This window comes from Sinocyclocheilus anshuiensis, unplaced genomic scaffold (genome assembly GCF_001515605.1).
Source record: "Sinocyclocheilus anshuiensis isolate Anshui unplaced genomic scaffold, SAMN03320099.WGS_v1.1 scaffold49, whole genome shotgun sequence".
NCBI lineage: Eukaryota > Metazoa > Chordata > Actinopteri > Cypriniformes > Cyprinidae > Sinocyclocheilus > Sinocyclocheilus anshuiensis.
Window position 1 is genome coordinate 1,536,001 of NW_015539863.1, and position 6,157 is coordinate 1,542,157.

The following is a 6,157-nucleotide window of genomic DNA, read 5'->3' on the forward strand; positions in this document are numbered from 1 at the left end:
TTGAGACTTTAGTCTTTGCAACTTCAGGGATCTTATCTATTCACGAACAGCTTGTAACACTCCAAAGAGAAAGGAAAACCTGAAATCGCATCATATGACCCCTTTAAAACACAGATTCATGCAAGTACGAAATATGTTGCTCTGAGATACGCAACAGTTCTGTTCAAGCTTTGTTCAATTTGTGTTGGCAAAACAAAGCAAAAATGGACAACATTGTGTCCAAAATGTAACTCACTTAGGCTATACAATTTTTTTGCTCGTTGAACTGTAAAAAATCATATATTTACATTTACATTTAGACATTTAGCAGACGCTTTTATCCAAAGCGACTTATAGAAAAACAATAGAGCAAGTGTTAGAGGCCTTTTTTGCTTTTGTTAATTGTATAATAAATAAAACTAAAACAAATAGAAAGAATGCAAAAAGATAAGAGAAGCAAGTGTTAGTTTTTTTTTTTAAAGAAAACATGCAGTTAGTAAATAAATAGAGTGCAAGTCTAAAAGGGCAAGTTTTTTTTTATAAAGAATATAATTAGAATAGAGAGTGCTAGAGTTAGAGGGTCAAATAAAGATATAAATCTATAAATAAAATCTATATATAAATTATATTATAAATATAAATAAATATATATTATAAATAAATATATAAGAAACATATAAATAAAAAAAATCAAATATCACATTCACGATCAAGCTCATGAGCTGATATTCGGAAAACAGCACTATTGCGTGATATTGCTTAACTATATCAGATGTTATGAATATAAAAAAAACAAATACTCATACAGGGATATTTTTGCCCTCATAACTTGAATTATAGGGGCATTCTAACTGCATTCCAAAAGGATTATCATGCAGTAAATGCTTTTGGACTGTCAAGACGTGGTTTTGTTCATTTTTTTTTCTTTGTTGGCAAAGTGAGTGACATGCACAGTGTCAACAATTATGATATTATCACAGTCCTAGCCCAAAATCTTTTCTGTGCGTGAATTTACCTTTAAAATTAACGTACAGTATATAGATTACCTAGGTTATATTTCTACTCTGTAAAGCATAATCATTTTATAATTATTTCAATCAATATAATAGGCTACTTAATAGATCATTAGAGCATCAGTGTTGCTATTCATCATTAAAAACTGCTTGAGTGAAAAACTCGGAGGTGTAGTCTCCCACTTTGTTGTTTTTAAGATTTATGTTTGCCATTTTTGCTTTTATTTTCGATAGGACAGTATAAGTGAATTGGGGAAAGGGGTGTGGGATTGTAAGGGTCCACAAGCCCAGACTTGAACTCAGGACACCCGTAATGCAATGGCGTTATATATCAATGGACTGCCCAGGAGCCTATCTGGACAGACAGTCACCCATGTTATGAATATGCATGAGATGCAATTATCATAATGAGGTTGTGTTGAATAGAGAGCTCTACAATGCAGTTCTTACTAGTAAAAATTGCTATTGTACACTGTAAAAAAAAGTCCGTAAAAATACAGTACAATATACCGTAATACTTAGAAGGAATTTTCCGTATTTGGTTTTTACAGGTGTTTTCCGTATTTTTTTATTACGCTTTGCATTGTGGGATCAAGAAGCTCAGTCGATTATTGGCGCGAAAACAGTGCTTGAGCAGGCGCCATTATTCACAGAGATAGTCTCGGTCAACATTTCATTTTATAGTCGGATTTCGGGTTTGGGGAACCGTTCTTACACTTCCGTGGTAAATAATTTTTTGTTAAATGTAACAAACTGTAACATTCGTTAACTTAGTTGCTGTCTGGCTTGTTTGGCAAATGAATGACAGAGCCGTCGCATTCAACATTTTCAGCATACCGTCACATCTTAACGTTACTCGACGTGGAGGTACGTGTTACAGTGTTCTCACTTTCAGTTTTATAAATAAAAGTTTATTAACATTTAATTGTTGTTGATGCGGTGTATTTGTTACTGAGCGTTTCGTAAAGCATCGGCATATTAACGTTACTGAGGTGATGTTAAGCAGCTGTGATAACGTTAAATCTGAAGTGCGGTACAACTGTGTTTAGAGCGCTTTATGCCTTCAACAGGACCTGGCAGAGCAATTGTCAAGAAAAGAAGACACCATTACGACTTTTTTTTTTTATTTAAAAGAGATCATACGACTTGGTGAAGATCTGACATTGCGGAATTCTTCAAGGATAACACACCTTTTCTGCCAAACGAGGTAGGTTTAGACATTTTATTGTCTTGTTTACGTTAAACACACACACACACACACACACACACACACACGAGAAGTTAATTCTGTAACGTTACTGGCACACTGTCTGTGAACGCACACATGTCATGCACACGCAGAGAATGCCGCTTCAGACAGCGTGCCAGGAGCGCATCGAGTTCTCTCTCGCACTTACACAGACAAAAGCACACAAAATTGTCAAAAGGACAATGTTTGGCGAGTGACGGTCAATAAGTTAAAAAGTCTTGACTGATGTAAAGAGTTGGGATGTGTCAGATGTGCGTCAATGTGAGTCTTGTGTTTTAAAGGGACAGCAGTTCATGACATTCATGGTGTTTCTTTTGTTTTCTTTTCTAATGACAGGTCGTAATTGCTGCTGTACTGTGTATCCCAAGCACCCCCTGCATTCTTATCATGGGTTTGTATTCTGCTTTATTTATTAACAGTTTTTATTTATGGAAGCATATGGGTAGCAAAATTAAATTTGAAATGTAATATGCAAAATGGCAATGCCATATGTAAAATGGCAATGTATTTCTGTATTTAAATTTACATTTACATTGATCAAAACTCAATTATATAATTTACATTTGCCATTTCCTACACTAGTTTTAATATGCAAAATAAAACATTTTAACGCAAAATTAAAATAAAAATATATTACACAAATTGATTAGATATGTTTAATAAGTACAAGCAAAACTGTAGTAAAATTATCATTTAATTGCTGTTTTTCCTAAATGCATTTAGACTTAGGGGTAGGACACTTGGGATTGCATTTTCATCATAATACCGCATGATAATTGTAGCAAAATGCAGTGAGAATTTCAGAATGCATTCTGGGTATTAAATGAAAATGCTATTGAAACGTCTTATATATAAGTGTCAATGCATTTAAGAAAAATAAAAGACATTTAAATCACCATTTTGCTACCGTAAAGTATTAAAATGTTTTTAATTTGCATATTAAAACTAGTGTAGAAAATGGCAAATGTAAATTATATAACTGAATTTTCATTTTGCACAAAATTTTGGACATGTATGGCAAAATGTAAATTAAAATACAGAACTACATTGCCATTTTACATATTGCATTGCCATTTTGCATATTTCAAATTGAACATTTCGAATTGAATTTTGCTACCCATATGCTTCCATATTTATTTACCATTAGGGATGTTCAATACTGACAAAAAATTAGTACCAAACCCGTAAGACCTTCATTTATCTTTGCAACACAAATTAAGATATTTTTGATGAAATCTGAGAGCTTTCTGACCCTTCATAGACAGCAAGGGTCCTACCACGATCAAGGCACAGAAACGTAGTATAAGGACATCGTTAAAATGGTCCATGTCACATCAGTGGTTCAACTTTTTGTGCGCAAAGTAAACAAAAATAACAACTTTATTCAATGATTTCTTCTCTCCTGGGAGAGTCTGCCGCCATTAACGAGAGTACCACGACCATGCGTGTGCGTTTATTTGCTAGTAAACAAGGTGCAGCGCATGCGGGGTCTACGTCAGCAGCACCACACGCATTCGCCGTAGGTCAGAGAGCTCTCGGATTTCATCAGAAATATCTTCATTTGTGTTCTGATGACGAACGAAGGTCTTACGGGTTTGGAACGACATGAGGGTGAGTAACTGATGACAGAATTCACATTTTTGGGTGAACTGTCCTTATAATTTCTTATTTGTTTGTTATTGGTGATTCCAGATTGCCGTCATTCAAGAAGTTATCATTTCCTCCTCCATTGTGGCTGAGCTACACATTCTCTTCGTTTTATTTTAAACCCTAATCCGTCCCTCCCGAACCTATAACAAAAGTGTCCCTCGCGGGTCAAAATGACCCAAAGGCCAAAAATGACACTAATTTTATTTTTGGTCCAGAAAGCTTATATTGGAACATTTTTATAAATTTTTTTTCGAATTTTTTAATGTACCCTTTTGTTACTTTTTTTATTGCACCCATTTAAACTCCTCGAATCCACTCAAAAAAATGTTTGTATTCCCGGTGCAAGTGTGACAGAAGTAAAGAAATCTTGGACCGGTACGATCAACACACGTTTTTTAGAATTTTTTTGAAAAAACTTTTTGGGTCAAAATGACCCGAGGGACGGATGAGGGTTAAATTAAACATAAAACATCCAGAGGAGAATGGCACCTACACTGGAATTCATACAAATGTAAGGAACATATGTAATCATTTTTTAGAAACTTCTGCCTAACGGATTGTCCGTTTGTGGTACAGAAGAAAATGTAAATCTACAGAATTTTCCGTTTTAATGTTGAAGGAAATGTCCGTAAAATTAACAGAAAATGTCTTGGTAATTTTCTGCCAGTACATAATCCGTTTTTTTATGGAATTTTTTTTTTACAGTGTAGAGCTCTACAATTACATTTTTACTAGTAAGAATGCTATTACACAGCTCTTCAACTGCATTCTTACTAGTAAGAATTACAGTTAGAGAGCTCTCTAATACAATTCTTACTAGTAACAATTTAATTATAGAGCTCTTTAATTGAATTAAAGAGCTCTGCAATTACATTCTTACTAGTAACAATTCAATTAGAGAGCTCTACAATTCAATTCTTACTAGTAAGAATTCAATTAGACAGCTCTACAATTCAATTCATACTAGTAAGAATTACAATTAGAGAGCTCTTTAATGCAATTCTTACTACAACTGAATTAGAGAGCTCTTTAATTCAATTTGAGAGCTCTCTAATTCAGTTTTTACAAGTAAGAATTCCATTTAGTGAGCTCTCTAATTCAATTGTTACTAGTAAGAACTAGTAACCGCCGGCGGAACTGTCGACCCCAGGAGGTTAATTAAATTACAGAACTCTGCAATTAAACATATCTTTAATGTGGTTTTTTACTAGTAAAAATTGAATTATAGAGCTCTGTAACTGCATTTTTACTAGTAAGAATTAAATTAGAGAGCTCTCTAATCGGAATTGTTACTAGAAAAATGTAATTAAAGAGATCTCTAATTGGAATTATTACTAGTAAAAAATTATTTAGACAGCTCTCTAATTGTAATTGTTACTAGTAAGAATTCAATTGTAGAGCTCTCTAATTGTAATTCTTACTAGTAAAAATTCTGTTGTAGCACTCTGTAATTAAAAATGAATTGAAGTCATTGGAGACATGACTAGTAAAAATTAATTTGTAGAGCTCTTTAATTGGAATTGTTACTAGTAAGAATTGAATTAGAGGGCTCTGTAATTGGAATTCTTAATAGTAATAATTGAATTAGAGAGCTCTCTAATTATAATTGTTACTAGTAAGAAATGTATTAGAGAGCTCTGTAATTGGCATTGTTACTAGTAAGAATTTAATTGTAGAGCTCTCTAATTGAATTGTTAGAAGTAAAAATGCAATTACGACAAGTAATGCTGGGAGTAATTTAAAGGGGTCATATGATGCGATTTCAATTTTTCCTTTCTCTTTGGAGTGTTACAAGCTCTTAGTGCATAAAGAAGATCTGTAAAGTTGCAAAGACTTAAGTCTCAAATCCAAAGAGATATTCTTTTCCGGCCGGACAGGGCATCACACTATGGTAAGGGGTGTAACATTTCCATCACACGCTTGAGGTATTTCGGCCAATCACAACGCACTGGATAGCTGGCCAATCAGATGATATCCTCTTCGTCATGCCTAAAGTTGATCCGTGCTGGTCGCTGAGGAAATACATCAAATACATCATTTTGGCCTTCCAAAAGAGGACACGACTAGAAATCAGTGGTTAAGTTGTATTACAACACTGTTCCAGAACACTTCAATCCAAATATTCAGATGTGTCCAGCGCATTTTATGGAGGACTGTTTTCTGATCCTGGTAGAGTAGACTACAATGCCGGCAGTTCTGACTCACAGACAGTAAGTACGTTTTCATATTTAAAGGATTTGCCACTGATGATTCAAACACGAGTTTT

General features: G+C 34.0%; 1 protein-coding gene across 2 annotated transcripts in view; it reads right to left on the minus strand.

Annotated features, from left to right (window-relative positions):
* Positions 1 to 6,157, minus strand: part of LOC107684949 (collagen alpha-6(IV) chain-like) — a 125,749-nt gene that overhangs the window by 27,797 nt on the left and 91,795 nt on the right. The gene's annotated exons all lie outside the window — the stretch shown is intronic.